This window comes from Hyaena hyaena, unplaced genomic scaffold (genome assembly GCF_003009895.1).
Source record: "Hyaena hyaena isolate Hyena2069 unplaced genomic scaffold, ASM300989v1 scaffold_90, whole genome shotgun sequence".
NCBI lineage: Eukaryota > Metazoa > Chordata > Mammalia > Carnivora > Hyaenidae > Hyaena > Hyaena hyaena.
The window spans coordinates 3,188,460-3,204,969 of NW_024080722.1; the positions used below are offsets into that span (position 1 = coordinate 3,188,460).

Here is a 16,510-nt window from a genome sequence, read left to right on the forward strand (position 1 = left end):
CCATAAGAACTGCAGGAACCATCAACTGACTCTAGAACCTGCAGATGGGATCCTGGGAGAACTGGCAGAAGCCAGCAAAATGTAAGAATTGTTCCTCCAAAGTCAGTTCCTCCAGATTTCTATCTGTGGTGCCTGGTCAAGACAGGAGAGTACAATTTCATGTGGTCCTTTCCTTCCCAAATCAACATTGGCAGGAAAAAAAAAAGATGTAATGGTGATTATGAATTGGCTTTCAGGTACCCATTGGTTGCCCATATTTTCCTTCCCAGGGATAGCCCTTGCCTTCTTGTTTGTCTCATTTTTGTATCCTGAAAACTTGGCTTGACAACTGTCAGGTTGGGGGCCCCCCAAAATGTGGCCAGACAGAAATGTGGATTGTACTTCATTTGTAGCTAAGGTCCTACCAACTATTTCCAGGTCTCAGAGGAATTGTCTAAATCTTTCTTTTGGTTATCTTTGTGGGTGGCTCTGGATCTTGGGAAGGTTAATATCTTCTTCACCCTCTTTGAGGATGCCTTTTGTGTCAGTGAGGTTGTTTAATACTGCCAAGAATACTGTTTATCCCAACTGAAACGTGACAAGATATTCAAAAACTTTTGTTGTTGTTGTTTTGTAAGTGGCCTTATGTTCAAAAGTTGGCCTAATTAGAAGCTGATATTTAGAGCCTAATAGGAATTAATTTTTTAAGGCTTTCCCCCTAAGCTAAAATGAAACTATGTACCAGAAGCAAATAAAACCATTCTGAAGCCTTTGTGGAAGGATTTACTAAACATTCCAAAGACACACAGCTGTAAATCTAGAACATAGGAATCCTCTGATTTTCATCTTAATTGAAGATCTTGTCCCTGGTATAAAGAAACAAATGAATGAGAATATAGTAGGATGTGTATATATCAGCCTCTTTGTATCATTCTGGTAGCAACCCTTTTCTTTGAGGAATTAAAAACAACTATCTTTGTCCTACAAATTGAGTCTTCATAACAACAGAAATATGACTCTAGAAACAACTAAAAGCCCACCTATGTATTTTTTTTACCAATCCCAAAACTTCCCCTATTCTTCTCAAAGGGCTTGTGGATATTGTAAAAGATCTGGGCGTACATAACAAAGTTGTCCTTGATAGAACTTGCATTATTTCTCTGTGCCTTTTGAGATGAAAGTCTTCTACCTTGTCTTCTCCAGGAGGCAAGGTAATTCTTATAAGAAGAGAAAAAGGAGGTGAAGGGTATTTTGAAAACTTGGCCTATAGGAAGTCTTAAAAATCTCTTCCACAAATATTAGTAAAAAATGTCAGCCATCTCAACAGAAAACCTTAACTTCTTCCATCTGCCAGAAACACAACCTGGATGCAACTGCCCTGTTATTAACTAGTGCATTTTGAATGATTTCATATCTCTCATGGTTAAATTTTTAAAGTAAAAATATCTGTTTGCATCCTATACTCTCAGATTAAAAAACAAAACAAAAACAAAAACAAAAAAACCTAACCCAAATGTTTTCAAGTTCACGTGATCTAGGTTAATCTTGGTAAATAAGAGCTAGTTTAAGTTTGTTGGTTTAATTAAAATCAGAATGTCTTTAGAGTTATCAGCATTAGATATAATACTTTTATTCTCCCTGGGTTTTACTAAAAGTCAAATAAGCTCATGTTCTCTATGTTAAAGAATTTATCAGCCAGAAAGATAATTTAAGATGATGGTTAGCTGTTTATTGTCTCATGAAATTTTCATGACTAATATAAACATAATTAAGAACAATGAATCAAATAGATGTAAGTAAGATATAAGTTTATGAGTGACTTTTTCAACAAACAGTTATGCCTTAAGGTATGTCTGCTTAAAAAACATTTTAAAAATATTTTTGATAACTTGAAACCTTAAATTTATCTGAAATAAGTGACCAGTCAAAAGCACAGGTAACAGTCCGAACTTGGGAGGGACTGGCATCGGAAGTAGAGAAAAATTTCATGGGATTGAGATGCTGTGGACCTACGGACCCTGATGCTGTTTCCAGGTAGACCGTGTCAGAGTCAAGTTGGACTGTAACACCCAGCTGGTACCAGAAAATGGCTAGGTGGTTTTGGGGGAAAAACACACACTTTAGAATTGGAGTCAGAATTGTAATGGGTCATTAGGAATCTATGACAACTGTAAGGGAATTATACTTGTCCTTTTGGGGTTGCCGTAGAGGAAATCTACCGCACACTCACTCTGAATCAGCCTTTGGTGTCCCTTAATGCACCCAAAAGAAGTGTCAAGTACTACAGATAAAGAGAAAGACAAGCCTAGCAGTGCATTTTGCTACTGATGAATGCGGGACTGACTTGAGCCACAGGAACCTTCTTTGTATTCTTGCTGTCCAACTACTCTCTTAAAGACAGCTGCTAGTATAAATCAAATCCACCAACCAGAAGAGCACTGGGCTGTGATTCAGGAATCAGGTAGTTGCTCTGCAGCATTGGGCTTCTAACATCTCCTCTCTGGATCTTGATTTTAATGTAGATCAGATTAATGAGTTTAAGCAGATACCATCTATAGCTCTGACACCCTGTTGTCTTGGGTTTCCAGTGCCCCATTTGCCTTGGGCAAAGGCATCTGGGTCCCTCTCTAGCTGGCCTGCCCCCTCTTCCTCTGCCCGCATCCCTCTAAGACAGTGCATTATCTTGGACCCCAAAGTGGTATTAGGCAGCCAGACAATCTCATTTACTCACAACTATTTCCGTCATCAGGACCCACTATATCCAGTGGCAATTTACCACACGTCGTTAATATGTTTGTTATATTTTGTTGGCGGAATATGAAAGTTCATCAGCAAGCCCGCACACAGGGAGAGCATATTGAAATGAGCATCACAGATCTGTCAGGCTGGAGTTTATGGCCTTTTCTCAGTACTACACTGTAAGTAAAACAAGCCCTGATTGAGTCAGCAGCCTCCTGGGTACTCATTTGCCAAAGTGTGGGGATTTTAATGCAAAGTTTATCCGCCTGCATTAGGCAGGGAGGGTGGGGTGGGGAGGAGGTGGGCAGATTGCTTTGGCTTAGGGATATTATAGACCAGCCTGCAAGTTCCACGACACCAGGAGGGAAGCTTTCAGTGGGTTTGGCCTCTTATCTTTTTATCGTCTTATAGATTTTGGAGATGTAGTGCCCTGGAGTTTTAATACTCAGTTTGCAAATCCTCCTTTTAAAACCAGTGCATTGAAATGCAATGGAAAAGAGAAATGGGGGGCGGGGGGAGAAAGAAATATTCACTGAGGAATGGCACTGGGAAGAAAAAAAAGATGATGAAGAAAAGGGGAGAGAGAAACATTAAAATCCCAGTTAGTGAGCATGATTGATGCAAATATCCCTACACCTTGTCTCCTTTGCAGGGGACTTCCAGGAAGGGTTCAGGCGCCCTCACTGGGGAACTGCATTCTCTGAACAGGACTTTGTAGACGCCGATGCTGTCTAAAGGGATTACAAAATTTTGTTAAGTCCAAATTAATGCCCTGGGAAAATAAATTTTGGAAACAAGATTTCTGTTTCTTCTTTTAGGCAATGCATAGGAAGCATAAAATAGGGGGAGCACATTTCTACCCACGGGAAGAGATCTGTTTCTCTGATTTGGGGAGGGTCAGACAGTTTTCAGCAGGCGGTTCACAGAAGTTGCCATGACTCAGATGAAGGTGTTTTTAGTATTAACAGATAGTTATCTCATAGCAGCAATGTCAATCACTACCATTTCTTCTTCCCCAGCAGGAAGGCTTATCCGTTACTTTTTCCTTGAGCAGGCATTTGGTATTCTTTGAGCCAGAATCTATTTTTCATTCCAGTGGTGTGCAGCTGTGGGTCACCTGGCTAATGCAGGGGCCATTCCACATTCCAGAGGCATGGAGCCGTGGTCATTTGGCATTCCGGAGGCATTCTGAAGCTGCAGGTCATTCATTATGCCAAGGTTAGTTTCTCGGCCTGCAGAGCCCAGAGCCTTATTCTTTGCGAGTTGAGATTGGAAACTGCAAGGAAGATGTAACTCCACTGGTGTCAGAAGGACAAAGATGGAAAGAAAGAGAGAGAAAATAAAAATTAACTGCAAAGAATTCTCAACTAGTTCTTAAGATAGTTTGATGGGGACAATATGTGGTGCACATGAAGGCAAAGATGATTTTTTTGGGGAGGAGAAAGAAAAGTATAAATAGAAATCTGATTATAATTAATTACTCTAATTGAATGAGAAACAAGATATAGTAACAGGATATACTGCTGCTACAATTGGTTAAAATTGGGTTCAAATCCTGCCTCTGCTCCCTATTAATTGTGTAATTTTGATTTATTTAGTCTCTTTATTTTTTAAATTTTTTAAAATTTTTATTTTTTTTTACAGATAGTTTATTGTCAAGTTGGTTTCCATATAACAACCAGAGCTCATTCCTCCATGCCCATCTCCCCCTCTCCCCTCCCATACCCATCAGTCCTCAGTTTGTTCTCAGCATTCAAGAGTCTCTCGTGGTGTGCCTCCCGCCCCCCCAACTATTTTCCGCCTTCTTCTCCCCCATGATCCTCCATTAAGTTCCTCCTAATCCTCCTATATGTGCAAACATATGGTATTTGTCCTTCTCTGCCTGACTTATTTCGCTCAGCATAACACCGTCAAGGTCCATCCATGTTGCTACACAAGGCCAGATTTCATTCTTTCTCATTGCCATGTAGTATTCCATCATATAGATAAAGCACATTTTCATCATCTGTAAAATGGAGACTATGAGAAAACCTGCCCGGGTGCCGAGGTGGCTCAGTCAGTTAAGTGTGGGACTCTTGGTCACTGCTCAGGTCATGATTCTCCTGGTTCATGAGATTGAGCCCTGTGTCAGGCTCAGGACTGACAGTGCCAAGCCTGCTTGGGATTCTCTCTTTCTCTCTGCTCCTCCCCTGCTTGCACTCTCTCTCTCTCTCTGAAGATAAATAAACATTTAAAAAAAAAGACAACCTGCAATTTTAAGATAACACTCTTCTTTTAATTTTTTTAATGTTTATTTATTTTTGAGACAGAAAGAAAGACAGAGTGTGAGTGAGGGGTGGGGGGTACAGAGAGGTGGCGAGACACAGAATCTGAAGCAGGCTCTAGGCTCCAAGCTGTCAGCACAGAGCCTGATGCAGGGCTTGAGCTCATGCCGGTGAGATCATGACCTGAGCCAAAGTCAGACACTTAACTGACTGAGCCACCCAGGTTCCCCTAAGATAACATTCTCAAAAGTGTTTAGCACAGTCCCTGCCTGAAAGAAAAGACACTATGAATATTACTGCCATTGTTATTATTATTACTGATTGGGGCATTCTTGAGTTAAAAGATGAAGATAATTATAACTTTCCTTAATATTAATACCTTAATTAATATTCACTCTTTATCTTCTTTCATATGTCAGACACTGTGTCACAGAAGTCATTGTGCTAACTCTGGACAGATGAAGACTCTGGACAGATGAAGATACTCCCAGTGAGTATCTGCTGGATACAGTGCTCTTCTCTAATCCCAATAGTTGACCATGGGAATTTTTTTTTTTTTGGCCATTGAGGAATCAATGACCCATTGAGATTAAGATAACCATAGGTAGTGAGAAAGGGGAAAAACACATGAAATTGAGAGAATGATCAGAAAAGACTGTTTTTCTTAATGTGCACCTAGATCCTAAACACAGTTACAATGGTGGCAAAGTGGTGGTACCATTCCCAGCATTGGATCTTTGTAAATTAAAATCCAACAGGACAGGTGGCTGAAGCCAGATGAGAAAGAATCTTGATTTTCATGCTTAGGAGTATGCACCTTATTCCATAAGGAGTGATGACAAAAAGGAAAAAAATGTATATTTGGTTTGCTTTACTTTTTGTTATTTTTATGCCTACAGGTGAATGGGATAATCTATCCTTATATATCTCCCAACTGAACTGCCAAATATTGGAGCAAAATATACCCATGTCACATATCAAGATCATTAGGAGAGGACACGTGTGTGATCTGTGATTACAGGGCAAAGGAGACAAGCCAGGCTGGGGATGGGGGCGAGGCGGCAATGGTAGTTGAAGGGGGCAGTGCCATGACTACAGGGAATTTATGACCTGATTCACTGTTGGAAGCCAGGACCTTAGGGATGAGCTACCCATAGTGAGCCCTAACTGTGCCTCAGCCAGTAAGCTCAGATGGTAGGAGGAGGCTTCTGTGTGCATGAGGTGGCCTTGGAGGCTGCAGAGCCTACTTCAGAGGATCATAGAGGGTGGCTTATGCATGCACTGGGGTGCTTGTTAAAAGTGGATTCTGTACTCCTCACCAGGAACAGATCTCCTTGGAGCAATCCCCCATGGCCTCCAAGAAATAAAGGTCAAAGTTTCTATCATGTAGTTCTCAAAAGAAATAGCAAATCAAGTTGAAAAAGTACTCTTAGAAAACATCTTGTGATTCTTGCAAACATTTGTTGACTCTCTCCTGGTTCTAAAATCTGAGAATACAAGCTTCAGAGAAAACACAGCCAGGGTGGACCCTGTAGGTTGTAAAATCTTGGGGCCTCCTTAAGAAATGAATACAGAAATAATGAATAAAAATGTAGACTTGAAAGTATATCTTTACCTTAGAAAATAATTTTAACAAATAATAATACTGAAATACTGACATATATTTCACAAAAGCCAGAAAAACATGATTTTTCTTTATAACCAACATGCCATACCTTTATAATGCTGTCTACATTTTATCTGTGTACTTTGATATTTTCATATGATGATGTATTTATATCATTTTCTATCAAGAGATTAGGAAATTCACTTTACCCCCCCCAGTGCTATTTTCCTTTCTTATTTGACACTTCAAAAAATTCCAATTATTCTTCCCAATTCATTATTGAAAATTAGTAGGTAAATATTTAGCATTGATGTCATTTTGAGAAGACTGATATCAAATTATTTAATATATAAGCATTGACATTTTGAGAATTTTAAGTCTTTTCATGCAGTGATGTAACTTAAATATTCTTTGTGTTGATAATACCCATGAACGAGTTTGTGATCAAGGTCCATATTAGATTGGCATAGTATGACTTTTATGCTAACTCTGTTGATGTTTATAGTTTATGTCAAATCAACAATCTCTGAATGAGAATATACAATGATTCGATTGGGCCAGACAGTTTTGACCAAAGAAAATGATGGAAAAAGACAATCTAATAGAGCCAAGAATATAATTCAAAAAGGGTACAGTGAGCAAGCTGGACAATGGGTAATGAGAGCAGAACTATGTCTTACAGCAAGAAAGACAGGTCTGGAATGAGTGTTAAATACTGGCAAGTGGCTGGATTTATATTATCATACTTGCAAATTTTGCAACCAGTTACCTGCTGATTGATCACTAAACTTACAAAAAAGCGATGACTCAAAATGCTAAGATCATTAGTACTAGACATCGGCAAGTATCTTAGCTCTGCTTCTTACTAACCTGTGAAATCTTGCAAACAGTAACTTAACTAGTCACAGAAGAGATGACAAACCACAATAGCATACCCCACCAAACCCCACCAAACCCCACCAAACATATACCCATTAACATCCCCTTAAGCTGGATACAAAAAGACCCACACCACTGTAACGAGGGACAATCAGGGTGAAAAGAAATGATAGTTTTGATCAGTTATGTAATGAAATACTTTCCTTTTGAAAATTCTGAAGAAGAGAAAAGAAAACACACATAACCATGTGCTCACATTGCTAACACAACTCCTGGAGTCCTAATGCTTAAAGTTCATTTGCCTCCTGGTACATCTGCATCTGTTCCCTGTGGTTTCCATGGAGCTCACATTCTAGTTAGGGGAGACAGACAATATGAACAAAATAGTAAACAGACCATTTCAGATAGTTACTCTTCTATGAAGAAAGTAAAATAGTATGTATGATAAAGAGTTACTGCAGGCAGGGCAAGCAGCAGCCCTTTGAGAGAGGAGTCAGAGAAGATCTGGATGGGGAAGCCAGCTTTGGGCTGAGATGTGCATCTGGACAAATCCAAATTTGCAAATGCACACCAGGACTGTGGGCCCCAGAGAGGGGAGTGACTAGTTCAAGCTCTCACAGCAAATTAGTGACAGAATTAGGCCTACAGCTAAGACATCCTGGACTACATTAAAAATCTCTTCCTACCTACCACTGAGGACTCCATATGAAGTTTCACTGTAGACATTCTTGGCCTATGGAAACTGAGACAATGCTTCACTGAGACTTCATTCGGCTTCTGGTAAAGGGTGTTACGTACTTATTTTTAAAATCAGCAAAAAGACAAAGCGGAGCACTCAATTCAGTAGTCAGATTGCCATTTCACAGTTTTAAGATAATCGCAATGATCATAATAACTCATTTCAGGACCATAAAATCATTACCAAAAAAAAAAAAAAAAAGCTATAAAAACACAGAAATCAATCAGGCAGGCACTCTTTAGATTATTTTGGTTACATGTCTGTATCAGAGTATATCCATCAATCAACCAGTGTATGTGTGTATATATGTGTGTGTGTATCTATATCTATATCTATAGAGAGAGAAAGAGAGAGAGGTATGTATATAGATACATACATAGATACATATATATATATATATAGAGAGAGAGAGAGAGAGGGAGAATACACAAACATTATAGACTATTTACTTGCTATTTATATTATATGCAAAAACATACATAAGACGTACAGATTTTTAAAAATGCCCTAGAAATAAGTGAAAGTCCAGAATTTTCTACCCTTACACCAGTGGATCACTGTGTATGCACTTTGAGAAAGCTTTGCCTCCCTTTGAAGACTTCTGATCTAGTCTATTACTTCCAGTTTAAGCACCGAGAAACTGAGGCCAGAGAAGAAAACTGAGGAAGTCAAACTGATGACCCAGTATGAAAAATAAGCTGAAGTACATTAAAATAAACTCAGTTTCATATCTAAAGTCTTTTAAGCCATCCTTGTTATTTGTTAAAATTATAATCTTCCCTATACTTTCACTTGGTTTTTGGAAGACCTTTCCTTACTTCCTAGGGATTTATACTTTGCTCCTAATCTCCTCTCAACAGTGAGCAATCCAGGATCAGCAAACCTCTGCCACCAGACTCCAGCAAAGAGTAAACTCCCTCAAGTCCATAGGCTCAACCTGAATTCATCCATTCTCCTCAAGGATTCCCAGAACAGACACAGGCTCCAGGCCTGCTTAGGAATGCGGCACCGCACTTCTCAATAGCATTTTATGACACATTTCTCAAATCAAATTTAAAAGCATAACTGAGTGGAATTAAATTAATGCCGTCTGGTAATGTCAGCAGCACCAGAGCTGCAACAGGCTGGCTTAACTCTTAAACCTTCTAGAGCTCCATGATACATATTCAGTCTCTAGTATTATTGAGAGAATCTGTGTGTGCGTGTGTGCCTGTGTGTGGTGGGGTAGGGGTGGGGGCTGGGACGTGGCTGAGTAGTCTTCAAGAGCATAAAAGGTGTTACAGGTACTTAATGATCACGTATGCCCCCTGACCTTGATGTTTTTGAGTTGACATTTGCATTTCCCTTCCTGTTCCACAGGGTATGTTTAACTTCATCATATCTTTTGATCGTGATAATCACCCTGGGAGGAAACCATTCATGTTTTTATCTCCTTCCTTTATTATGTCTTACTTGAACCTGAATGTCAGGACTCCAAATTCAGCATTCTTTCCACTCATTGAATTTAATAATAATGACAACATTACGTGTCTTTTCAAGGTTCCCTTAACCTCTCTGTTGCTAAAGTGAATATTCCATTTGTCATTTTCATCTTAATTGACTCAATGGCATCATTTTACTTACCACTTCCTTGTTGTCAAAACATGTTGCCTACACTTAGTTTCAAAATGCATGGCCTTTAGTTTTGTTCCTCCGTCACCAAACACTCCCAGTGTCTTTTTCTGGGGACTCCTTCCTAAATGTTAGGTGTTCCAGGGTACCTTTTCCCCTCTGGCTAAACTATGCCTGGTGATCTCATCCAGTCTATGAGTTTGTAGTTGTTGTTGTTTTAAAGTAAGCTCTATCCCCAGTGTGGTGCTTGAACTCACGACTAGCGATCAAGAGTCGCATGATGTACCAACTGAGCCAGCCAGGCACACCCAGCCCATGGTTTTATTTATTTATTTATTTATTTATTTATTTATTCAATAGTGTATTGTCAAGTTGGTTTCCATATAACACCCAGTGCTCATCCCGACAAGTGCCTCCTCCACGCCCATCACTCCTTTTCCCCTCCCCCTAGCCCATGGTTTTAAATGCCATTTACAATAATGGCTTTTGAATCTACAACTCCTGCCAAGATGTCTCTCCTGAGCCCCAGGGCCTACATCCAACACCGGGCACCTCCTCTTGAATATCTAATCAGCCCATCAACAGTCACTGATATCCCAGTCGTGACGCCCGCAGATCTGCTCCCACACTCTTATTTATGTCTGTAAATACAAACTCCATCCTTCCAGCGACTCAGTCCCAATGCCCGGGTGATTGTCAAGCCCTGTCTTGTATCCTCCATGCCTTATCTGTCAGCGTATTTTGTCTACTCTGTCTTCAAAGTATGCCTAGAACCCAACCACTCTGCACCCGTGCACTTCTACTACCCTCACCCAGGATACCATCATCTTTTGATACAGGATCCAGAGAATTCCCTTAAAAAGGTAAATCCAATCATATCATGCCAATATACACCCATCTCACTCACAGTGAGAGGCCAAGGCATAGGTTATTTATAGACTGGACACCCGTCTCACTCACAGTGAGAAGCAAAGGCCATATGGTGACTAACAGACTCTTACTCTGTCTTTTTCAACTTAATTTTGCTTCTAGTACTCTCCCTCTGGCTCACTTTAATTCAGCCAATGGACTTCTTTGCCATTCTAGAACACATTAGATGTACTCTCACCTCAGAACATTTGAATGTGCTGTTTTATTATTTTTTTAACTGGAAGATGATTCCCCATTTATCTATTTGTTGCTGTTGTTGTTAATGTATCATTGCTGTGATAGCATGAATACGTTTCTAACACTATGCTATCTTTTATTTGTTTGTAGTCTACCTCCTCTCCACAGATTATAAAAGCTAGCAGAGGAGGCACCATGTAAGCCTTGTGCCCCCAGTTCTTCCAATAGGGTCTTGCTCATAGAAAGTATGCAAAACAGATTTTTGATTGCATGATCAAATACTTCACTTGCATGTCATGAATGATCATTTCCAACATCCTTTCACATACATTATCTTGTGTTGAGTCTCAACATGATTCTAGGAAGTAAACAGGGTAGACATTTTCCCATTTAAAAAAATGATTCAACTGAGATGCAGTGAATTAATTGACTGGCTAAATTCACTCAGGTACTAACAGAAGAATCCATGAGTAAACTCTCAACTTTCACATTCCTAAGCTGCTTCTCTTTACTATGTAATAGATTCTGTCTCAGGGAGTGTGGGAGTACATGACAACGTGGAGTCAGTGTACAAACGTAGCTTGTGAGCTTTGGTGTCTGACTGCTTGGGCTCAGTTTCTGGTTCTACCTATTCCTACATTGGTTAAATTATTTAAGCTTCTGTTTTCCCTTCAATGAAAGGGTTACAATCATAATGTCTTCCATAATGGGTCATAATGTGTTAAATGAGATAATACATGTGAAATTGTTGCACAAAGTAAACATTCAAAACATGTAATTGTTGGCATATGAAAAGTCTTTGGAGCAAGAGAAATATGAGTTGAGAGATAACCAGATAGATTCATGTGCAGATATGCCCCCAGAGGAATTTGGAAATTCCACACTATTTGAAGGGATGCATGGATGCTAGAAGTTTAGTCTCCTGTTCTTGATTGTTGCAACAGCCAGAGTGCAGTCCAGGAAAGCTTGATGCCAAGCTACAGAGTTCAGACTAAGAGTGCTGTGGGAATCTGAGTCCAGGGTACCTCGCACAAGTCCAAAGAAGCATCTTGGAGCATGACTTAAATCCTCCTGGATTGTCTAACGCAACAGCCTCCATGTATGTGGCACATATGAATGTGCACTGAATAAAAATAAACACTTGGGTGAATGAAAACTGGGACTGATGGAAGGGAACGCAGCGCATGGAGAAAAGGGTGAGGAAGATAGGGAGCAGAGGAAGTATATCAGTTACCTACTGCTACATAACAAATAGCCCCCAAACTTAGCTGCTTAAAAGAACAAGCATTTATTATCACTGGAGGGTAACCGGCATGACAGATGACTTTCAATAGATATTTATATTAGAGCTAGTTACAGATATCATGCCAATACTAAAAAAAGTGGGTGTCTTTATTTGTTTTAATAATAGTAGTCCAGGCAGTGTTGAAATATTGACATATGTTTTCTAAATTTATCATCACAACAATCCTAGCTGTCATCTGTCTTATTAATCCATTTATTCACTTACTTATTTATTAAGCAACCATTTATTAATCCTCTGCAATATGCCAGATTCTGTGAATTTAGAAGCAAACTATACAGATAAAAATTCTTGCCTACATGGAGCTTACAACAAAGAAGGAGAAGACAGATATTGGTTGGCAGACAGGCCCACTTACATGGAGGACAAGGAAAACCATCAAGGAAAGAGGGAGCCACTTCAGATCCGTAGGTGGCAGTGATAAGCAAGGGAAGTTGCTTACAAAGTTGTTTGGGGCAGCCACAAGACAGGTAGATTTCTGAACCCATCTGTCGAAATATTAAAAGTTTTTGTAAAAACCTTATGTGGAGTCGGTCATTTGTACTCTCTGGATGGTCTCAACACCATCTTACTCTCTCCAGGCTATGCTCTTGGACCAGCTCCCATTGTAGGAACCATAGGAAGAATGTACTTCCCAAGACAGGGGGTGGGAAGAAGAGAGGGGAGAGGGTCGGGAAGTGGGGGATGAAGAGCCTGATTGCCTGGGTCCAGCTTATGGTTCAACCCGATGTCACATCCTCTTATTTACCTCCTCCAACAACAGACATTCAATACATAAACAAGTATACAGTAAAATGGATAGTGTATCAGAGGGTCATGTGTGCTCTCAGAACAATAAAGCAGGAAAGGAGGGAGAGAGTATTGTTCAGCATTGCAAGCATTGCACAAGCAGCAAAGAGTAGAGACAATATGCCATTTTGTGCCTGACCCTACAGGGTGTGCTAGTGACCACACACTCTATCATAATAAGAACTTCAGGTCTTCCTTAGAGTGCCTTGTCAGTTAGGATCACTCTAGCACGTAGTTAGAGAAAATCCTAACTCACATGGGAAATTGCTTCACAAACCAGGAGACCCAGGGGTTTGGTATTGGAATGCCAGAAACAGTCTTACCTCTGGGACCAAGGCAGTGGCAAATTTAGCTTTCCATCCAGTACTCCAACATCTAATAGAAGAAAATAAATATCTATTTGGTAAAGAAACTTTTCCCAGAAGGCCTGAGTAGACCTCCTCTCATTATGTAAAGCACAATCACATGGTCTCCACTAGACACGTTCCTGGCAAGCCATCTGCAACCTTGGTATTCTGAATTGACAGAAGTCCCCCCCCCCACCCCCCATCCTTACCTGTAGTTTCACTTTTGATGGTTTTGGTTACCTGTGGTCAACCCTGTTCTGGAAGCAGATGATCCTCCTTCTGATATATAGGTTAATAGAAGACTAACGCTATGTCATGTGCCTGGGTCATTCACCTCACTTCATCTCATCAGGTAGGCATCTGATCATCTCATATCATTACAAGAGGAAGAGTGAGTCCAGTACAAGGAGATATCTTGAGAGAGAGAGAGAGCACATTCATATAACTTTCACTACAGTCTATTGTCATAATTGTTCCATTTCATTGTTAGTTATTGTTGTTAATCTCTTTGTCTACTTCATAAACTTTATCACAGGTATGCACATATAGGAAAAAATATATAGTATATGTAGAGTTTGATACTATCCACAGGCATCCACCAGGGGTTTTGGAAAAGATCCTGTAACCCTGGAGGATATTCCTGTATTCTTGGAGTCTGGGATAGGGTTATTTTCCCCTGTGTAATGTGAGGGAGCAGTGGTGATTTCAAGAAAATCTGTCAACAGAAAAAGTGGAGAGTAGCAACCGTCAGCATTTGCCACTAATAGGGACAAAGCCTTATTTGTAGTCTAGTGATCAACAATGGACACATAAAAGAAATTTCCTAAGTAGATTTAATTTGGATTAGAGTAAAAAATGGAAAAAAAAAAAACCTACAAGGGATAAGGAAGGAAGGGAAGTTGGAGAAGCAGAATCATTTTAATATAAATATAAAGAAGAGAGAGTGTACAACAGTTTGAGTTGAGAGGAAAAGACTGTTTTTTTATCAATGCCCAGACATTCAGAAGCTGTGTGACTTGGGGCTGATCACTTAACCTTTCTGTGAGTCAGTTTCATGAACAGAAACTCTAATCTAATAATGCTAATTAGTCACGTTTTATAAACAGCAGGAGATTTAATAAGAGCCTGCGTTCAGTGAAAGAAATATGTGACACTCCAGTTGAAAGTGGGCGTGTTCTCCATTTACAGATGTAGAATGAATTGGAAAGAGGGTGCCTACAAACAAGATAATCGAGTTAGTCAAGTAGATGATTCAAAGAGGGCAACACACAAACACAGACATAGGCATTTGTGTATGCATGCACACACACATACCCCTACAATCTTTTCTTATGAAAAAAATATATTATTGTTTATTGTTCTTTGAGCAATAATTGCTTGCCAGGCACTAGCTAAATAATTTATGAGCATTGTCTCATATAATTTCACAACAACCCATGAGTTAGGTACTACTATAAAATAGTTTTCTGTTTGAATTACCTAGGATAGATTTTTCAAACTTCTACTTCATTTTACATATATGCACTTTCTCTTCATCATTAAATGGATGCCATTTCAGTGAATGACTATGGTCTTCAGGTTATTTCTCCTAAATTTAAACACAGTACTTCTTCAGTCATTTTCCTTGCACCAGTGAACCATTCTATAGTGCTTTGAGCTGATCAGATCAAAATTGTGCAGGAAAATTTAGCACCAGCCAGTTCGTAAATGCTGAGTTGGCTCTGGTTATTTCTTGACCGCCCTGCATTTGCTTACCAGTCCCAACCCCAAAACTTGGTGCCCATCAATCACTTGGAACATGTCCCTCCCAGCAATTCCTCAAGAGAAACCTTGACTGAGGAACTGTATTGATAATTGCAAGCCAGTATTTCACATTGGATTCCTCTTCAAAGCACTTTACTCAGATGATGTGCATAACTGATATGCAACAGAAAAACAAGGTCAGAAAGAGATTCACAAAGAAACAGTGATTTGGCTGGTTTCCCATGAGAGCTCCGGTGTAAGGTCCGGGGCTCAGCCAAGAGCACCAGATATGGAGTCAGGAGAGGGGGAGACTTAGCGAATCTCTGCCAACACCATGCTGTGTGTTTTTGGGCAATTCTTTTTAAATCTCCCAGCATCGATGTTCCCAGCTGTAACATGGTAGGAGAGAACCAAGTTAGGGTTGGAAGGTACCTGGCATAGGTGCCTGTAGCAGACATCAGGAATCAATCATGGCACTTTTTCCCACTGAGCCTGCGATAGGCTCCCATGTTCTTCTCAGCACACACTCCAGGTAACCTAGAACAATTAGAGTCGGCACATCATTTAGAATATATCTGTCATTCCTGGATGAAGTAATTTCTAACATTCATTTTGAATCTAATATTTTAGGAATATATTGCTGCTGTAGTAAGACTCATGAAGTCAGGATCAGAAGGCCAGGCTTAAATTCTGGTTCTGACGTTTATTACTTCTGTGACCTTAAGCAAATCAACTCATATCTTTGATTTGTTTTTTTTTTTTTTAATCTGCAAAATGGGAATAAAATATCAATGTCCTATGGTCAGAGTGAAGATCAAATTAGATATATGAGAACACACCCAAAAGCATATAGCATATCCTGGCAAATTGTAGGCATTCAATCACCCATTAAAATAAATATTTTAAAGGTGACACCTAGTGAGACTAATGCATATGTGAGGAAATTGCTAAGCATACTGAAAGCCAAAAGGAATGTGAAAGAGGAAGGGAAGGTCATTCCTCTTTGGATATTTTGGCTCTTCCCTTTAACCACCACCACTGCTGCTGGATTCTGCAGTCCTTATCCTGGCTTTATTATTAGCAGCGCACCTGTATCTCATATCCTCAACCCAATCAAGAGACTAGGTCTTCCTTTGCAGCTCTAGATATCTGACTCACAAATCTGTTTCTAAAGAACATGTCCAGGAACTACCAGAATTGTTTGATTCCTCTCTGCTTTTGTCCCTTCATGTGATCCCTCTCCACATCCAAAGGAATAGATATTTCACCAGTATATTACTCAGTGGGTGCTTTGGCTTGGTTAATCTATACTCAACCTTAACCTGTGTATTGTGGGCAGAGGGTAACCTGAGGTCAGGGAATGATGCTAGGAGTTTTTCTCCTTCCCCATCACCAGCACAGCCC

At 39.8% G+C, this 16,510-nt stretch overlaps 1 long non-coding RNA gene across 1 annotated transcript; it reads right to left on the bottom strand.

The window, feature by feature from the left end:
- Positions 1-1,781: 1,781 nt before the first annotated feature.
- LOC120233430 lies at positions 1,782-15,620 on the bottom strand. Its single transcript, XR_005528821.1, has 4 exons — positions 15,539-15,620; positions 13,573-13,777; positions 13,340-13,391; positions 1,782-4,016 (listed from the first exon to the last, which is right to left on the bottom strand). It is a non-coding gene; the product is annotated as an uncharacterized LOC120233430 (long non-coding RNA).
- Between the last annotated feature and the right edge of the window lie 890 nt (positions 15,621-16,510).